The sequence below is a fragment of the Cygnus olor genome, chromosome 5 (assembly GCF_009769625.2).
Source record: "Cygnus olor isolate bCygOlo1 chromosome 5, bCygOlo1.pri.v2, whole genome shotgun sequence".
In the NCBI taxonomy this organism is placed as follows: domain Eukaryota; kingdom Metazoa; phylum Chordata; class Aves; order Anseriformes; family Anatidae; genus Cygnus; species Cygnus olor.
This window is the reverse complement of record NC_049173.1, coordinates 37,779,209-37,798,032: the sequence shown is the minus strand read 5'-3', so window position 1 is coordinate 37,798,032 and position 18,824 is coordinate 37,779,209. Positions and strand designations below refer to the sequence as shown.

The window sequence follows — 18,824 nt, the reverse complement described above, 5'->3', positions numbered from 1 at the left end:
GGCCTGAAAAATGGGCTATGGGTCATGTTATTTTCAAGAGAAGAGAAGCAAAAATTCCCATAAGGGTCAAAATTCATAGGTTTCAGCTTTGATTTTTACTTTTGTTTGTTTGTTTGCTTAGAAAATCGGTGGATATTTTAACATATAACTTTAGTTAAAGTAATTAATAAAGAGCAGCTAGAGAATCATCTCTTCCCTCAGATTAATTTATGATGGAAAGCAAGATTTAGTGTGGAGTCACAGCCTGTGCTTTTGCGTGGGAGTGTGAGAGGAAAAGTGTTCAGATGCATAAAATAGTATGCTGCTTTTTTCTGGAAGTATTTTGTTGTGTTGTTTTTTTTTTTTCTAATAATGTGATAACAATTCTCTTGTAAAAAGCACTTCATTAACAGAAAGTGAAGCCTGCAGGCTGGTATTCTTGCTGCTGGCTCTCCTGAGCCTGAACTGACCATACCAATACATTCCCAGCTTTATGTTCAAGCAAGCGTTTTCTGTTAGGAGCTATAAACCTTTCTTTTCTTCTGTTCTTTGGTGAACAAGTTCTTTTTCTCAAATAGTTTTCAAAGAGAATGCTTAGTTCACAGAAGTGCTGACTTACTTGACCTGCATTTTAGTGCAGGGGCTTCCTCTTGGGAACAGTGTAGACAACCCCGCAACCAAAGGGCACAGCCCAGAACAGTAGTGCTGTCAGCTGGGTTTAAGGAAAGAAAGGAAAGAAAGCAGAAGCAGGGTGAGAGGTACAAGAGAAAAACCTCTGTAGGAGGCAGCAAGTAGGTAAATCCAGCTATCGTGCCCTGCTATATGGAAAGAGCCAAGTAGTCCAGCAGAAGTCCAACTGGCTGTACAGTGTGAGGAAAATACAAGTGTTGGTTTGACTTGTGAATGGACGAAGGAAAAAACAACATCAGGCAGTGGCAGAGCACGCCTGGGACAGGTACAGCAGCTCTGGGAGAAGAGGGACTGCATTCGTGGAGAGCTGGGGCCACACGACCTGAGCAGCAGTGCATGCTCTGCAGCAGCAGTGTGGGCGTGTGTTCCTCCAGGATGTCCTGGGAGCAGCTTTCTTCTCTTTGCTTTAATAATGTGTTAAAATCCTTCCTGTTGGAGGACTGGATTGGAAAGTACTCTCTGCATGGTAGAGTCCATCAATAACACTTCAAGAGACTCATTTAATGGCAGTTTTAACAAGGGTGGTGGGGATTTTTGTGTGTTTGTTGGTTGGTTGTGGTTGTTGCTTTTTTGATATGAACCAACATTCTTTAAGAACTGGAATAGAAATCCATTGCATTCAGTTCAGTGAATAGGGTGTTTTTAATGGGTTAATCTCAAAAATAATCACCCATTCTTAATCACAATTAATCACAATTATGTCTTTGAGAATGAGAATAAGCAGCACAGTCTAATGGGTAGAAGATGTTGATGGACACTAAGAATGCCTTAGTTCTCATGTCTGCTCAGCTTTGCACTTGTTGAGTGACTGGATAACATAAGTAAATGCTTTCAGCCAGTAGATAATTCTGAAATACTTCTTGAAAATGTGTGGGATATAGCATTTGGAGAGTTTGGAAAATATCAATTTCCATATTTCTGCTAATTATTTGTGACAGTGTATCATACTCCATAGTGTAAAAGAGATTTGTTAAATTAACTGAGCAGATGAATGGGTCTCTTCAAGTCCCCTCATGTCCGTGCTACAAATGATAAAAGCCCACTAATAAAAGATGAAACTGATTCAGGCATTTCTCATCACTTCACTGAGTTGCACTGGTTTATGTGAAGCTGTGCCCTTCATTACTGGTTTGGCTTACTGTATCTAATGTATTTATAAACAAAACTTGTAAATACAAAATGTATAAGTGAGGTCTGCTCTCATAACCTGTCTATATTTTCAGTAGGGATTTCTGCTCCAGAGGTACAAACATCATTGTGAAATGATGTGTTTTATAGTCTTCAGCTGTAGAATGAGCCCTTTCAGTGGTATGAAGTCTACTACATTCACACCAGAAAGTTGACTTGGCTCCTGGAAGTAGCATTGAGTGCCAAAACAGATTACTTCCACTCTCTAACCAGTTTCCACCTGTTTTTGTGTACGAAGGCATTAATGAAAGAATTCTTCTTGGTATGGTTTAATGGTTAGAGGAAGGTAGTGCAATTCAAGGCTTTGCTAGGCAGCCACTCGGGTACAAAATGGGATTGTTCTGCAAACCACAGCAAACCTCTTAAACTGTCTGTAAAGTACTTTCCTAGTCAGAAAAATGGGTGCAAGAATATTACCACTTTTCAGGCTTTGTTACTTATAAGCTGTTTGTAGAGACTTAATGCATTTTTTGTAATCACTAACTATTCTTGTAGTGTGAGTATTTTTTACAGTCTCTTTTTTTCTAGTTTTTGTATGATTGGCTATCGTAGCAATGTTTTTCATATGACATACTGTACTCGCTATTGTTTGAAATCGCCATTAGAACACTTGACAATAACGTTTTCTTTCCTAACTGATTTGTATTTTTTCCAGCACTGATTTTTTTTTCTTTCCTGTTTATCTCAAGTAGCTGGAGGAAAAGGACACATTGCGTCAAGGCTGATAGGACAAGAATCAGACCTACTGTATGTGCTGGTTGTATTCAAGGCTTACAAGCACTTCCTTTCTCCTCCCCCATAGCCAAAGCCAGCTCTGCTCCATTCTTTGGAGCAGGCAGGATATCGAGCTTCTACCCTTTGAAGTACTGGGAGACCAAGGTTCTTGCACACTTCTCAAAGCTTGTCCCTGAGCCTGAGGAAAATAGGTGCAGGGATGGTGAGGATGGAAAGCTTCATATTCCCTGCATTTGAGGTAGCGTGTTTGCCCTGGGAATAATAGTAAAGGAATACAGGGTTTGCTGTTATTTGTCACTTGGGATCTGTTACCATTTAAAGCTTGGTCTAGGCTTAGAGCAGAGCCAAATTCTGATGTGATTTACTCTTGCTGTGTGCATGTTTACTCCTGCGTGGGTATGTGCATAATGGGAGAATTTGCCCTCCTGGAGTTGCAAAGGATTTGTTAACACACAGAAATCCCACCCGTTTAATTTAAATCAGTTAACAGATTTAGTGAAACTCGTGCCACGCCCATGCTTAAGCTAAATTTCAGTAACTGCTTACACAAGGGTTTACAGTAGTTTAAGAGAATTGGATATAAACTGTACATTTGCTTAAACCCATGCAATTTCCAGATGTAAACAAGAAAGCAGTCAAAAACACTGGGCAGCCCCCCTCCTCCGGAGCCAGCTGGGAGCAGTACTCAGCCTGGTTACTGACCAGTGACCTCTCTTGGCCACCTCTGACCGTGGAAGGGGTTTGTGTGTGTGTTCCCCACTACGTTTCCTGCAGGGGAAAGGTGCATGAGCTCAAACCACTCGTTTACACTGACATGACAAATCCTGTCTGAAGTGGATTAGGAGCGCTCACACCGAGTGCTCTGCCGACAGCTGGGGCGACGGCAGCCTTCAGCAGGGTGGCAGGTACAGCAGCTGGAGGGCAGTCACATCTCAGACTAAGACAGCTGCTTGCACAGAGAGCGTCTGGCCATAGGCTACCTTATGTACACGCCAGGTTGCCTTTGACCAGCTCATACACACTTTGCCGATTCGTAAAGAATTCAAAGCTTATTTAATTTACAAACCGGGGAGCATCGACTTACATCCGTGACTATGCCAGCATTCAAGCTGTCACACACCAGGAAATTTGCCTACTGTAAATCATTTCTACTTTCCAGTTAGTGCAGGATGTTCAACAGAGCAGGTTTCAGTACAAAACCCGAAGTGACTCCATTTACCACTTCTCTCATGGTAGTTTACTGTCTGTAATTGTACTTCTGGACTACTTTAGCATGGCTATATTTTAGTTTCATTGTTCTTTTGTTTGTTGGTTGTGTTTTGTTTTTCTTGCCTTGATTGCCACTGCTGCTCAAAAGCAGCATGATTTCTTTCCACTGCCTTCAGTGGAAATGAGTGGAGCAGGGCCCAGTTGCCTCTGTTGTAAGCAGGGAAGATCTCTTACAAGTATCTGAAAAAGTGCTTTAGCATTATGGAACGAACATGTAGGAGCTCATGAGCTAACTCAGTAGATTTGCGAAGTGTTTCTTTGCAAAGTTTTTCTTCTTGCATTTTGCTAGGGTTCATCTCCATGGCAATTTATACTGATCGGTTTGCTGTGCTCCTGCTTGTTCAGCTCCCAGCTGTGTGCTCCCCTCTCCTTTCCTCATACTGGCACTTGCACTTTCCTGACCTGAATAGTTGCAGGAACTGGCTTAAACTGGCTGAAAAACAATCCTCTGGGATTTTTTTAGGCCAGCCAGCTAAAACTGGTTGAAGCATCTTTAGTCTTTCTGAAAAGAGTCGGCGGTCCTCCTTGCAGTTAACTACAGAAAGATGACGGTCAGGACTGGAAGCTTTGGTGGTGGTGTCAGCAGAGAAGTCCCAGACTGCACGGTCAGAGGCCATGGACTTTTCTTGTCCTCAGCCTTCCTCTGCCTGAGAATTCAGTGGCCACGTACTGGCAGACGGGGGAAGCTTGTGCTGCTGCTCATCTGTGACGTGTGTTTTGTAGTTAGAGAACTCCTGATCCTAGCATTCTTAGGGCTTATTACTTTTTATCAGCACTAAACTAATTTTCAGGTAGAACAGAATGAGAAAGCTTTGATCAGGCAATCCTGGTTTGTTTTTGCTATATTTTCTCCACTTATTGAGTAATCGCTGGCAAAAGGAGGGAGCTGAGAATTTAGGAGAAAGCTGTGTTTGTAAGACACATATCTCTACACCTGCAAAACCAGAAAGGATTTACCACAAAGGCGTCGTAACCACATGAAAGCCCAGGCAGTGACCTCCAGAGGACACCCATGAGTTAATACCAGCGCAGAGACAGGCATGGAATTGCCCCTGTTATTCAGGCAGCTGGGAGCATCTGGATATATTGATGTGTCCTAAGTGATCTGTTAAGGAGTCCTTTTGGATGTTGTTTTGGATGTGTTTGCTTGTTCTGCCATTGGGAATTGCTGTCACTGCATCGTCGATGCAAAGGCAGGCAGAACTAGTCAGACTATGGTTGTTGCAGTTGTCTCATGCTTTCCATTACAAAATCTTGTTTTCAACTAATTATAACTTACCATAGCATTTGGGCCAGAAATATTTATATAAGAGACTTGCTTCTGGATGATTTAGATGGAAAGTTTCTTTTTGATACCTTCAAGTGTTGTTGAGAATAAACATGTTGTCTGACCTGTGATTAAAGCAATTCTATTTTTTTAAGAAGCCCTACTTCCTCCATTATTGGAGTACAGATTGCACATTACTGAACGAATGATGGATGGGATATTAAGAGGAAAAAAAGGGAAAGAATTTTTATTTTCATATGAAAATTTATCCAATGATACTCTAAGCATGCTCCAGAACAAGATGAATCCATGTTCTTTTGCAACACCTTTTCCTAGCCTTTAGGAACTGCTGAGTCACTGGTAGGCAGTATTTGGAAATTTGAAGTTAAATGATATCCCCCATTAACGGTAATCCTCTGGGCATCTTGAAGGAACAAGAATGGGAAGCAGCAAGGAGTGGAACCAGGACACTGATGGGCCAGGTGACAGCTGTGATGAGGTTTAAGATTAGGGCTGAGATAAGGAGGAGAAAAACGCAGGGAGATGGAGCTTAAAAGGGCTCATCTCCAGGCCTTGCATTTACACTGGAGTTTTTAAATCTCATTGTTTTGCTGTTACATAGCAGTTGGCTGACAAGATACTTGCTTCAATCCCCTCTTGCCTTTAGAAAGAACAGTATGGCTGCTAGTTGTGCAGGCAGTTAAAAGTGTGCATCTTATATCTAAAGCTACCCGAACCCTAAAAATATCAGCGTTTTCCTGTGGTGGAATGTCGAGGGGTGACACAATTTGCCAGTTTATATTTAGAAGTGTTTGACAGTGATAAACTAAAACCTGGTATTTTGACCTTTTTATTTTTTTTTTCCTGTGTAATACAACTAGAAGTTAGTAAAGCTAGTTTTTTAAAAAATACCATGTTTAGTAACGAGTCCAACTCTTGATATTTTTTCACTGATAGGCTCAGTCTGTGGAAACATTAAGGGTATCTCCTGTATGAATTCTCTTTAAAAAAAAATAAAATTAGTAGTTCAATCCACAGCAAAGAGGACTTTTGGTAAGCCATAAGGCAGTAATTCTTCCTACCTAACAATTTAAATTTTAAAAATCCCTTTGGTAAAATTGTATCTACTTCAGTACAAATTAGTTCAAGGTAAGGGCTTTTTTTTTTTAGTAGTGTAATAACTTCATTTATTTCTTTCCCTGAGTTTCTTTAAAGTTTTGCAGTACTCTCGGATGTAATTTGAGTTTGACCTATTTCTAGCAATCACAGAAGTCTTACTTGCTCCAAATTCCAGCTAGTCTGAAATGCTGTGTTTTGATATTGGCAGCATTTAAACCCTTCTCATCTTCCCACTAAAACTGGAAACTCTCTGTTGATTTGCAAGGGGTGAGGAGTGGCCTGAAATGATAAAATCGTCTTAGGAGACTATAAAATTTATCATGAGACGGAGATCTATTAGCCTGTAAAATTTTCTTTGGCTTGATTGCATCTCCAAGTTTACCAGAACATACACAAATAGTTCCTAGTTCTAAGAACTGCGCAGCCCTCAGTTTTGCATATGGCCGTCTCCCCAAACCACAAGTCACTAAAGAATGTCAGTGTGATGTTTGGCTGGTTCGAGGAGGGCAACACTCCTAAAGCAGGCTTGTGGTTTTATCCCTGCAGTATGGAGACTTGAGAGTTAGGGAGATTATTTTCTTTCACATGTATTACAATTTATTTCTTTTCCACAGTCTGAAGTAGCAGCACCTGTGTAACCTTATTTAACTGCCTTCACACATTTTCTTTCCCTCAGCTAATATTCTGCCAATATGACAAACTTTCCTCTCTTTGAACTGCAGAACACCGTGAAAGCTTGTATTTCTCAGCCTTGTCCAGTGATGTGAATGTCTTCTGTGTGTTGTTCACTGGAAGCTGTCATTTTACCAATACTGCAGGAACATGACTACTATCAAGCAGAATAAATTGTACAGTGAAGCTGTTACAATTTGTTTTTTAAAAAGGTTGATGCATATAAGGACCTATTGTTTGCTTATCCCTGAGCCTTTCCCAGCACAGAACATTACAGATGATTTGCTGCTGCTCTAAAAATTTTTTCTCCAGTAGAGGTTGTGAGGAAGGTGTATCCACACACCCGAATTCAGTGTTAATAAGAGGAGCTTGCAGTCATGTTTCCCTACCTTTATGTTGACAGAAATAAAAAATAGTATGTTTTATAACCTCTTAAGTCCTTTCCTGTCCTCTGAGGGCCTGAAGGATGTTCATTCAGTTTTGGGCTTCTCGGCTCATTCTACTAAGAAGAATGTCAGCTAGGCCGGCGTATTAGAAACCTGCATGTAAGTTCACCGAAGACTAAACTGAGACATGTCACGTATTAATTTCTGTTCAATGGGACACTACAGAAAAATTAACATTATCTCAGTTTGCACCCCAACCAAGGAACCTTGTTTCCGTTCCAGTTTATTTTCCTGATTTTTTTCACAAGAATATATCCTCCTCTATCTCTATAGAGATGATAGTTGTCAGCAAATGATCTACCATTTGGATAAGTGGCATTCAATTCCTCACTTGCTGCTCTCTGCCATCTGGCGCAATTACTTTGCTATCTGTTTGTTATCCAGCCTAACAGAGCTGACTGTCCCTGGAATAGCCCGGAATTGATTTCAAAGAAATGCAGGACTGTAAAAAGATAGGTGTGAGTTCCTAGCAAGAGGAGTCAATTCATAACTGAATTCACTCACTTAAAAAGCCCAAAATACCTGCCTTCCAGTGACCAGAAAGTCTTATTTTTACAGTGAACAGCCCTTTTGTTAGCAGTCCTGGTAACAGAGGGAAGGGAATTTGTTAAAACACTAATTTTATTTCCACACTATCACTTTAAACATGAGCCAACTCCATGTTTTCCTGAGAACCAATGAGGCTTGAGATTTTTTTTTTTAATTAAAAACCACCGAAGGTGGGGTTTGTATTTCCTTTCCCGTAGAACACATTTGAAGCACCTCTGTCTCCAGCTGGCTGTGGGAGCAGAGCCAGCCCATAATGGTTTCAAGCCCAGTGTGTGCATAGGGAACAGGGTTTTCACCTGATTGATGGCTCTGAAAACGTTTGCAGCACAGAGAGCTGAAGCTGGTAGCACCGGAGTTGTTTAGAAGAGAAGAGAAAGGAGGTGACTGTGTTTTCTGAAACCTGGCAATTCTTCCCTGTCAAGTGCAGTAAATGGTGCATGAAGGGTCTCATTTCATCTGCTTGTGGGCGCTCTGCTCCATGAAACTTTTTGAAGTTGTTGCCAGAGGATGTTGCTGAGATTGGTTGAATTTCCTCAGAGTCCTTTCCCCTGGCCCTACAGCCATCCTTTCGGCTGGGCTCTCCGAAGTTTTGTTACTGGGGCTATACATGTAAGAGTAGGGATGAAAATAAGTTGTTCACCCTGATATCACTTAAGAATGTAAAGCACTGTGATTTTTTCCACAATATCAGTATCTTTTCCAACTTTACATAACATTTACTGCTTCCCAGGCATCATATTGCTCCAGTTTTAATCTGGGTTTCTTAGGAAATTTGTAGTATCTCTACCTGATCTGTTACACAATGGCCCCATTGTCATTTCCCTAGGTGTGACAACAACGTTATTGCCCAAAGTGACTTAATCTTTGCTTTAGGGCCTTGTGATCTTGCAGTCATCTTTATAGCACCTCACTAATGGGAATGCTTCCAGCATTATGCTGGAGAGGGGAAAAGGAAACATCTTTCTTTGTGAGGGAGCCTGCTGTCCATCGTCACGTGTGGGTGTGGTGGTGGTCAAGGTTCAGAGCTTCAGGAAATAGGACAGGGTGCTAAGCAGAGTGGGGGGGGCACCCCCATAATTGCACTTTTGAGGACTTTTCTTCTTTTTGAGTGGAGAGGAGAAGACATATTTGAAAGTATGAACAAGGTAGAAGAAATACAGAGACAAAAAGAGAAAAAAAGGGGGGAAAGAGACCGGCAGAAGAGCACAGGGCAGGGTAACACAGACCTTGTTTATTGGAATGCTTATCTGTAAAAATGGGCCTAGATAGCTGAAAATGTGCTTTTCTGCAGGTTTTCAGAGTCCAGCTGAGGAGCTGTATGCATGGCCTGTTTCACGACAGATTGGTGTTTCCGGGTGGGCCCGTAAAGCGCAGACATGCTTGAAGATGGGCAGGTGGCAAGAGAAATGATCTGAGTTTTATTGAAAGCCAACAATTCTGGGAGGCAGACACTTGGTTTCAGTTCTGGGCAGATGCTCAGGTCAAATCTTATTTTGTCCAAACCACTTCCCCTCCCCTTAGGCGTGATATTTTCAGAGTGAAAGGACAGGCAAGGCCCGGGGAGATTCCAGCGCTGGGCTCACCGTGCAGCTGCTTGGGCGAGGAATTCGTCGGCTAGGGAGCACCACTCGCTCTCTTCCTGTGGATGCAGGGAGAGCTCGGGCTTGTGCACCACACCGAAACATGCACACGCATGCATGCACGCACACCAGAACAAACCAGTTCTCTCCTGCCTGCTGGGGAGGCTTCGGTTACAGGATCCGCAGCCAGCGATTGCCTTTAAGCCGCTCTGACTGCGAGTGCCGTATCCCTGCCTTCCTCCTTCCTTTCTCAGCACAGAGCCAGAAAAATACTCCCCCTCTCCTCCCGCCCTTCCCAGCACGCCTGACACAAAAAGCAAAAACTGACCCAAGCTCGCCTTCGCAGCTGGTACGTATCAGGCAGGACACACACATATAGGTCGGCCATGGGAACGCGGCGCAGCGCTGGGTCGGCAAAAGCACCGGTGGGGGTGCGGGGCAGCAGGAGGAGCAGGGCCGGAGTCTTTTTTTTTATCGTTATTATTGTCTGCTCTTTTAGAAAGGAAAAGGAAGAAAGATTACAGCAGCTTTTCTATTAAATGAAAAGATTAGCATGCCGTGGATGCTTTGCTGGGGCGTGATGAGATTTGCAGCAGATGAGCGGGTTGCTAGGCGATGCTAATGAAAAGCAGGCTTTCAAAACTTGTGTGCTGTGTGGGCCCAAAAGTTATCGAGCCGCCCTCCCGCAGCCCCCCCGCCCCGTGCAACCTCCCAAATATTTATAAAATCCTCACCAGGACCAAGAAAGCCAGACACTGGGCTGGGCTTTTGACAGCTCGCTCTTCCTGAGCTGCCTGCGAGACACGCACACGCGCGCACACAAAACTTTGCTGATTTTTCTTTTCCTCCTTACAAAGGAGGAGGTAATTGAAAACAAAACGATGACTTTAAAAAAAAAAAAAAAAAGGAGGTGGGGGAGAAGAAGAAGAAAAGTGAGCAGTGGCTCCCAAACCAGCTTGGTCTCAGATTTCGGAGTTCAGGCAGAGTTTAAGGGCCTGTGTGCGTGCCGGGGTAGGTACGTGTTTGTTTTCTAGTTCACTCCATGCGTTTTCAAGCTGGGCTCTCGCTCTTCCCCTCCTCCCGTCCTTCTGCAAGCCGCCTTTCCCTTTCAAGGCCTTCCGACACAATGAGCTTATTTTCCCAGGCTCCCTGGGAGCTGGGGTATGGGCACGAAAGCCGCAGCCTCCGAGGACCCTTTTAAATACAAAAGTTGAACGTTGCTGAAGTTACAGACAGGGTTTATGCTATTTTTACAAATGACCCGTGTCTCGCTCCCCTTCTCAGAAGTATCAGCATTCTTAGGTATCTTACCAGCTGTCTCTCTCGGTTGTTTTTTTAAGTGAATTTAGTGCTGGTGTGACAGCCTGGCAGACTGATGCACTCTGCTTACCTGCTGTCCTCCTTGTTGCTCCGGCTGCTGTGCCTCCAACCCAAAGCAGAGCAGCTTCATATCAGCAAAAAAGGAGATTTCCATCATCTGCTCTGGGCTAAGGCGGCCAAAGAGGTTTGTGTTTCAGCAGCACTTAACAAGGTCTAATTCAAAATAATCTGATCAAGTCATATAGCCCTGCAATGATAAAGCAACACGCAGACATTGCTGAGCTACCTTGGGCCAGTTGATCCCGCCTCACTGCACAGCCTGCTTCTGCTTTCCCCTGTCCCTTGCCCCAGTGTATCATGTTAAATGGGAAGGGCTGCATTCTCCCTTCAGTGCCAGTGTGTATTTTTCATGAATGTTTTGGGGGAGGTAAGAGGTTAGCACGAATTGGAAACAGAATTTAAAATTACTGCAGAGAGTGAATATGAGCGTCTCATATGGTGGTCCCATAAAGGTAGTCCAAGTCAGAACATTAATGATCTTAGTTGAGGTCTGCAGAAGCCACTGGCACTTGGCTTAATGAAAACAAGAGCATGTGGGCGTTTTGTGGGATTTTTTGTTTTGTTTTGATTTAAAACACACTGTAGCAGCTCTGTTTTTCCTGGACTCCTTCTCACTAATGCCAGTATAAATTGCTAATCAATAAGAAGTTCCTTGGACAGACAGATTTTTGGGGGCTACTACACTGACCTCTTTACACTGCATTTTGGGTGGCACAGGCCTATATGTCTTTTTTTTTTTCCCTCTTTTTTTCCCCTTTTTTGCTACCCTCAGCACTGTTTTAGTCAGCACTATATGGATAGCTGAGATATTAAACCAAGGTCCTGATCGTGTGTGGTCATTAAAAATCTCAAGGCATTCCCTCCAGAAGTTAATCTTTCAATTATCAGTTAGGGGAATTAAATTTTGCTTCCATAAATTCTCCTGCTGTTTCAATTAAATAGGGATGGCCAATTTCTAAATGCGTAGGAATAGGGCCAGCTGCTGTGTGCAGACTGTGGGATGTCTATTCAGGTAATGCTCCATTATTTCAAGTACGAATTCTGGTCCTGCAGGATATGTTACAGGACATGTTAGAGTGCAGTAGGGGCAGAGTGATCAGGTGCCCTCCCTCCTGTCCTTTGTCAGGCCAAGCAAAATGCCTGGAGGGCTCCACATTTTTGAAGCCTGGCTCTAGGCATTCCAGGGCTGCACTGACATGCCTATGAGATATTGTTGACCATTACATAGGGAAACTTATTTTTCACCTTTTTCCAAAGTTGTTCTGTAGTACCGTTTAGGGAGGCCAACTGCTACCCTCAGCACCATCTCAGTAGTGGATGTGGGCATTCCTTTAGGTGTAGCTTGTTCTTTATTTTGATGTTTTTCAGAATAAAAAGTGAGACACACGTGCGAAATACGGGCATTTCTGGAAATAAACATTATATAATGCTATATATTCTTAAATCAGAGCCCAGCATGTGCCTTTTCCACGTGAGTTCGCTCCCAGCAGAGTGGTGGCCAGAAGCACTCCCCATTCATGTGCACCTGGGTCACTCTTCAGTCAAAGTCCTGCAAAAATACTTTGATTTGTGATGTTAACAGAATTAGGTGATCAATGGACAACACGGCCAAACAGTTTTAATTCACATGTGGCTGCGCTTTTCATTTTTACGTGAGCAACTCCTGAACTTTGAGCAGCCAGGTCTTATCAACATGGTGGTTCACAGAAAACCCATTTAATAGTCACCTCTGTGACCTCTGTACATGCTGTATCTTGTATTCACATATACAAGAATTCATAAAGGAAATGCTTAACCCTCCAGGAAAAGGAACGAGATCATGTGATTTATCTGTATTTACTTGTAGGAGATAAAGCTGGGATAAATCTGGTGAAATGCATTATTCTGTAGGCTTTAAGGTGTTTAATTTGTTTAAAAAGTAGCTGACACATTTCGAGTGTGTACCTGGAAGTATTCCTGATAGCAAACTTTCCTTCATGTAAGGCTTGACTGTGTGCCCCTTGGAGTCAGTGGACTTTCTGGGGAATATAGGGTATATAATGGATCTGGGGGTAAATACCAGCAGATCTACACAAGCAGAGCCATATCTGCAGACTTAGAGATAGCAAAACGTGTAATTCCTTCCTACAAGAAATGCTGTGTAACTGAAACGTGCTTTGCTGGATTTCTGGTCCCACAACTGCCCCTACTATCCCTACTGATTGTTTAAAGAAGGTCCTCTGCAGATTCACACACACTCAATTGATCATGAATGAACCCAAGAGCAGTTATTAATCTTACTGCCTGGTTGCACTCTAAACCCCCTTCTAATCCTGCCTCTGTTCTCATAGACAATGAATGCAGTGAGATGAAGGCAGGATCAATGCCAGCGTGGAGCTGCCCTTTTTAGTAGTTGTCGTGGCAGGGTTTTATACATCAGCAGCAGTGAGTGGTTCTCAGTGTACTGGGGGGAGAAGGGAGTGAAGATGAATTAAAAGGGTCAGACATCGTGCTCCTGAAGGGATGGCAGAGTCCCATCCTGACTCTTGGTCTCTGGTGAATTTTTGGGTTCCTTGTATTTAATGACTGACCTAACGAGACATTGCAGCCCTACTGCCCTTTGGAGATCCATGAAGAGCTGAACACAAACTAAGAAAGGGCGCATTGTGTCTTTGATCCACTGGGCAGTATTTCACAGGCTGGCAGATTTAATAAAATCTTGGAGGAACCTCAGCTCATGTTTTAAGAGGCTTAACATTGAGTTAAAAGTTCCCTTTACTCCTGCATTGTTGGAGACCGTTCCCTTCCTGTGTGCTGCCAGAGGACCTGCAGGGAACTGGGGCTTCGTGAGCCCAGACTGGATGTAGGCAGCCGGTTGAGACTGGCTACAAATCTGCAGGAGCAATAGCGGGAAGCAAGAAGCTCCCTAATCCCTTTTGTGTTTCTCATTCTTTGAAGTCATCCGGTGACTCACATGCAGTGTGAAAACTTTGCTCTACACCTGAAAGGGAAGCCAAGCTGCTGATAAGGCCTTTTGGTCAGTTATTTTGAACTGAGTGACATGAAAAACTAGGTCTAGTAACTCTACTTGTAGTAATGTTATTTGTACCACTGCTGACATTGAAGTAAGGATAACTAGCTCCGCAACTGAAAACATAAACGAGGTCACTATCAGGAAGTCCTCCTCGATCCAGTGTTTCTAGAAATAGCCAGAAAGCAAAAGTGTCAAGGTGGAAAAAAATCTTACAAAAGTTGATAAATGGATCCCCAAAGCTTTGCAAAGTTCCATAGTTTATTATCCAAAGCTGCCTATCTAATGAAAAAAGCAAAAGATGGGGAAGAGCCGAGAGCCAGGCAGGCTGGAAGGGAGCCACTCAAGCAGCAAGCTTTTTCTTTGATGTTCAGCGCTGAGGACTCTGGGCATTTGGGCCAGGAAGCAAATCACAAAGTGCCAATTTGAGTGCAGACTTAGGTCAAAATCCGAAAACTGATGAATAGTGGAAACTGCAGAGTTTGTTTTTGAGCATCTGATGACTTTAACTACTACTCTGCTTGCTCCCGCTCTGCTCACTTGTGTTATTGTTACGCTGTTTGTGGACTGCACGGTTAACATCACAGCAAGAGTTCCAATCGAAGTCATATGTTGACCCTTTGGTCTAGCTTTACATAGAAAAGCTATTTTCTCTTTACATGGAAAAACAGGAAAACGTTAGAGATTACTTCAAGGGAGGGGAAGGCTTCTGCTTAGATTTTCAGAAGTGCAGGGTAAATACTTTTGAAATCCCAAGCACTCGAGTATTACCTTTTTTGAGAAGTGAAATACAGTTCTCATGATTCTTCAGTCACCACTAACTCTAAAAGAGGATCCTTTATAAACTCAGAAATTTACTGCTAGGTTGCTGCCCAATCCCACGGATAATGTAGGCTGTTCGAGTTTTGGATTTGAAAGAAAAGTGGAATCTCCTACCCAGAGATTGGTAGTTAAACTTTTCATTGTTGTTGATTGAAGTCTGGCTTTCTTGGTGGTTAAAGTTTTATACACTTAAAGAAGCTTTAACATGACCTAGTAAGCAGTTTGCCAAAATTGGCATCTGAAATGATCAGCAATTGGGAAGGGAAGGCTCCAAACTCTTGCTTTATAAGAACTTCTGCCAAGTTATACTGCTCTTGTAATACAGCAGCTGAGGTCCCCATTTCACAGAGCCTTGTAAGATCCAACAGAACCATGCTCCCTTCCCGCAGGCAGACGCAGATCCTGCAGAGGTGTACAAAATAATAACTTCCACAGATATTTTTAAGATAGCTCTTGTCTTGAGAGAAGACAGGAGAAGGGAGAAAAATGTTTTCAGGAAGAAGAAATTGCTGTTTGGAACTGATATGTCTAGGGGCAGTGCTGAATATCAAGAGAAAACAAAGAAATTAAATGAACTATCACAAAGGAAGGGGCAGTCATGTAAAAGACACAGATGATTTGTGGGATTTTGCAATAGCCTCCCGAGGGGAGCAAGGCCTTTTGCTTTGAGACATTTAAAATTAAACTGGACAGAGCAATGGAAATTCCAAGCACTGGCCCCTTTGGGGCAGAGTGGATAAGCCACTAGGTCTCCCTTTGCGTGTTCCCTTACTCTTTTGTAACTCTTCCTGAATACCTCCATTCCAAATAATCATTCGTCTTCCTCGGACGCCCATCCTGGCCCTCCGTTCCTCCCCTTTCCCCTTGAAGAAAGGAGCCGGGCTTGATTCATGGTGTCAGTTATCTTCCAAGCTCCGAGCGGATCCCAGGGGCAGGGGCGCATGGGACTGATGAGGGTAGGGGTGATCAACTACAGGCTTTCCTGTTGCTGAGCTTGCTGCAGGCCTGGCCGTTTTTAAGACTTCAACAGATGTTTCTGCTTAGAAACTATTGGCATCTTTATGGACTGTTTTTTCCATTCTTCCCTCCCGGCCCGTGTCCCAGCAGCAATGAATTATGTAAGACTACATTCTAGCCTTTTCTTTATTAATATTTCTGTAGACTCATATCTAAGAAGTGCATCTGCAGTTCTCTCTCTTAGTTTTAGGTGCGTCAGTTTTCAATTTGACTGAAACCCCCACCTACCCCAAAACACTTCTGTGCCTTTTCATCCTCTTACAGACACAGACGCCAGAAATACAATCACTGAAATCCCGGCTCATGGCTTCAGATTCAAGGCGTCTCTTGCTGTTCATACTGTGATCTTAATTGATATGCCTTGTGCTTAAAGGTTAACCCCTTGGTACGGGGGCTGCCTTTATTTGTCTTTTACCTAGCCCTGATTGCACTGCTGGTGCTTAACAAACAGTAATTAATAATAAGTAATGGAAGGAGATTTAGAAACTGCTGTTAGAGCTCAAAACGGCTCCAACAAGAATCATCCCCACCTGGCTTAGTGGTTTAGCTGACAGTTATTAGAAATGAACCAGTTTCAGACAATCTCGAGTGGAATAAATACACTGGACTGGTTTATTTGCACAGTTGATAAGCACTTGTAATCCCACAAAATACGCGGTGTAATGCGTGCAGGGCACCTGACGCAGTCTGGGTAGACTTAACCCTTTTACATTGTACAGAAAAACTTCAAAGCTTGAAACTGGATGGATTAAGTTTCTTAAAAAGATGATGTAAGTAATATGTGCAAGACCACATGCAGATTACTTTAACTCGGGAGACAGAGAAACTTTATGCATTGGAAAATCTGGCATGGCACCACCAGACTACTCCTTGATTTCAGACATACTGTAGTAGCAGAAATAAGCAATTTCCTTCTTTGGGAACTCACTGCAAGAAGGAGACAGCACAGTCTTAGCCGGTGTGCCACAGCCAAACATGGGATTTTCATGTAGGCCTATATCTTGTTATTACAGCAAAAGGTTGCTGTAAATCCTCTTGATGCACTTAGTGACTGAATTCCCACTGGAAGAAAAGCACATCTTTGCCAATATAATACTCTCATTGTTCAGCACCTCAAACTTTGTTTTGTGACTGTGCTGCTCTGACAAGGCACAATGCCATCGCAAGTGGTCCTCTGGCATTTTACCCTTTCACGAATTTAGTGCTGATGCAAAGTTGCTGAGTAGGTGGCTTCCTTTAATTGAGAGCGTATGGATAGTTCTCCAGTAACAGCCAAGCAAATTCACATTGCCCTACCCAGATGCCTCCACGCACATGTATGTGGTAGAAGAACGAGAGTTAAACTTTGTCACAACCTTTTTCAATCTTTCAGTTAAAAACAAACAAAACCAAAACATTCTATAATGATTGCCAGGTCAGCCAGTCTAGCATCTTTCATTGGTGATTGTATTCATGAGAGAATTGCATACAGTAGACACTGTGGTAAATGGGATTTTTTTAAGGCTTTTTAGTCTTTATTTCCTGGGAGATAAGGCATTGCTGATGCAAGCAGGTATTTCCCCCGGTTTGAGCAGGGAGTGCCATTACAGTGGGCAACGTTTTGTTGACTGATGTAGAGACAGGCTCGGTGTCTAATGTCTTCAGAGAGCTCGACACTGCACAAACATCTTTGATGTACATCCTCACTGCTTCCTGGTTTTGCTGTTATTGTTATTTTTAATAACTAATGCTCTCCTGGTGGAAAGAGTCACATAGCGAAATAGAGTGCCAAGATCTGAACTCAAGAATTCCTGTGCTTGCTCCTTTAGACCATGCTGTTTTTCTTAGGAGAGTTTAATTCACTTCAGGATCCAGGAGAGTTGTGAGCCAAGCTATGAGCCATTATCCACTAACAAAAATCTGCAATAATAGCAAATGGAGCATGTAAGCCGCCTTGCCAAAGAGCTTGATGCTCTCTTCTCAGAGGTCTCTGTGCTGAAGGTCTCCCCAGATCTCTCCCTGTTAAATATGAAGTCTCGTAGCTCCCCGGGGCCCATTACTGACCCCCTGGCTAATGGCTTTTTGCCAATCCTGTTCTGTACGGTTATATTGTTGGCTGACACTGCATTTTTACAGTTCAGTTTTGTTTCTCTGAGTCTTAGAAGTGGCCGTTTTCATTGTCAATAAATACATCGCTTTGGCCAGTACACTGTATTCTCCTAGCAGCTTGGTGCTCACAGACTATAGGGAGCTGTAAACAACACTGTTTATACTTTCTGCTGATACCAGAACATTAGCATATAAATAGGGGAGAGATTTAAACAGGCTAAAACAACTCCAGCCTGGCCTATTGGGAAGGGCGGACAAGCTGCTTTTCACTCTCCTTGCCAAGGATGTCAACTTTTCTGTGGGACTATTTCAAGAATGAAGGGCTTAAAGAGATGGGAAGCTTTTATCTGACAAAAGAAAGGTCGATGAGCCTTAGAAATGCAGAAATGGCCTGAATAACAGTCTGCCTGTTGGGATTTCCTTGTGAGCACTCTTGGTGTTAGTGTGGGGATGTGGAGGGAGGGAAAGTACTCACTTAAAAATCGCTGCAGAGCTGTGGGACAAGAACTTCCTTTAAAGGGTGACTCTCAGCAAAGTGTTAAAAATATTATAATTGCACCTGGAATGAACGTATCCCTTTACAAAAAGTTACTTCATTTACCTTAAGAAACATATCGTGTGACCTTTAGCATTCTTTTAGCCTCACTGTATTTCAGAAAGATGGTACAGCCAAATACTAAATCAAATAATCTCTCCTATCTTATCTATCTATTGAATTACTAAAATTCCTCTCACCTTTGGCACCAGTGAGAGATAGGCACTAATGCTGCAGTTACTGTCAAATGACTTTAGCCCTTTTTTTGGTTGAAGTCTTATTTTATTTTTTTTGTAATAGAATATGTGAAGTGGAGTTAACAAAAGTGTAGAGGCAAGGGAGAAAACAGGTTCTCAGTTAAGAGTCCTTTGGAAATCAGAGAGCAAGAAAAGAAGAAAGCGAGCCAGAAATGATATTTCCAGATGACAAAGAGGTACTGTGGGATTTTAAAGAAAGCTGTCACATGAAGAGTGGGGTG

The 18,824-nt window shown here is 42.8% G+C and overlaps 1 protein-coding gene and 1 long non-coding RNA gene across 8 annotated transcripts in view; one reads left to right on the top strand and one right to left on the bottom strand.

The window, feature by feature from the left end:
* The window catches only part of RAD51B (RAD51 paralog B), a 378,738-nt gene that overhangs the window by 292,270 nt on the left and 67,644 nt on the right, over positions 1–18,824 (top strand). The gene's annotated exons all lie outside the window — the stretch shown is intronic.
* LOC121070429 lies at positions 9,126–11,263 on the bottom strand. 2 transcript variants are annotated; one of them, XR_005820078.1, is made up of 3 exons: positions 10,885–11,263; positions 9,823–9,986; positions 9,126–9,553 (listed from the first exon to the last, which is right to left on the bottom strand). It is a non-coding gene; the product is annotated as an uncharacterized LOC121070429 (long non-coding RNA). The 2 variants fall into 2 exon arrangements; XR_005820079.1 differs by lacking the exon at positions 10,885–11,263 and adding an exon at positions 10,229–10,863 and having other exon boundaries at positions 9,126–9,986.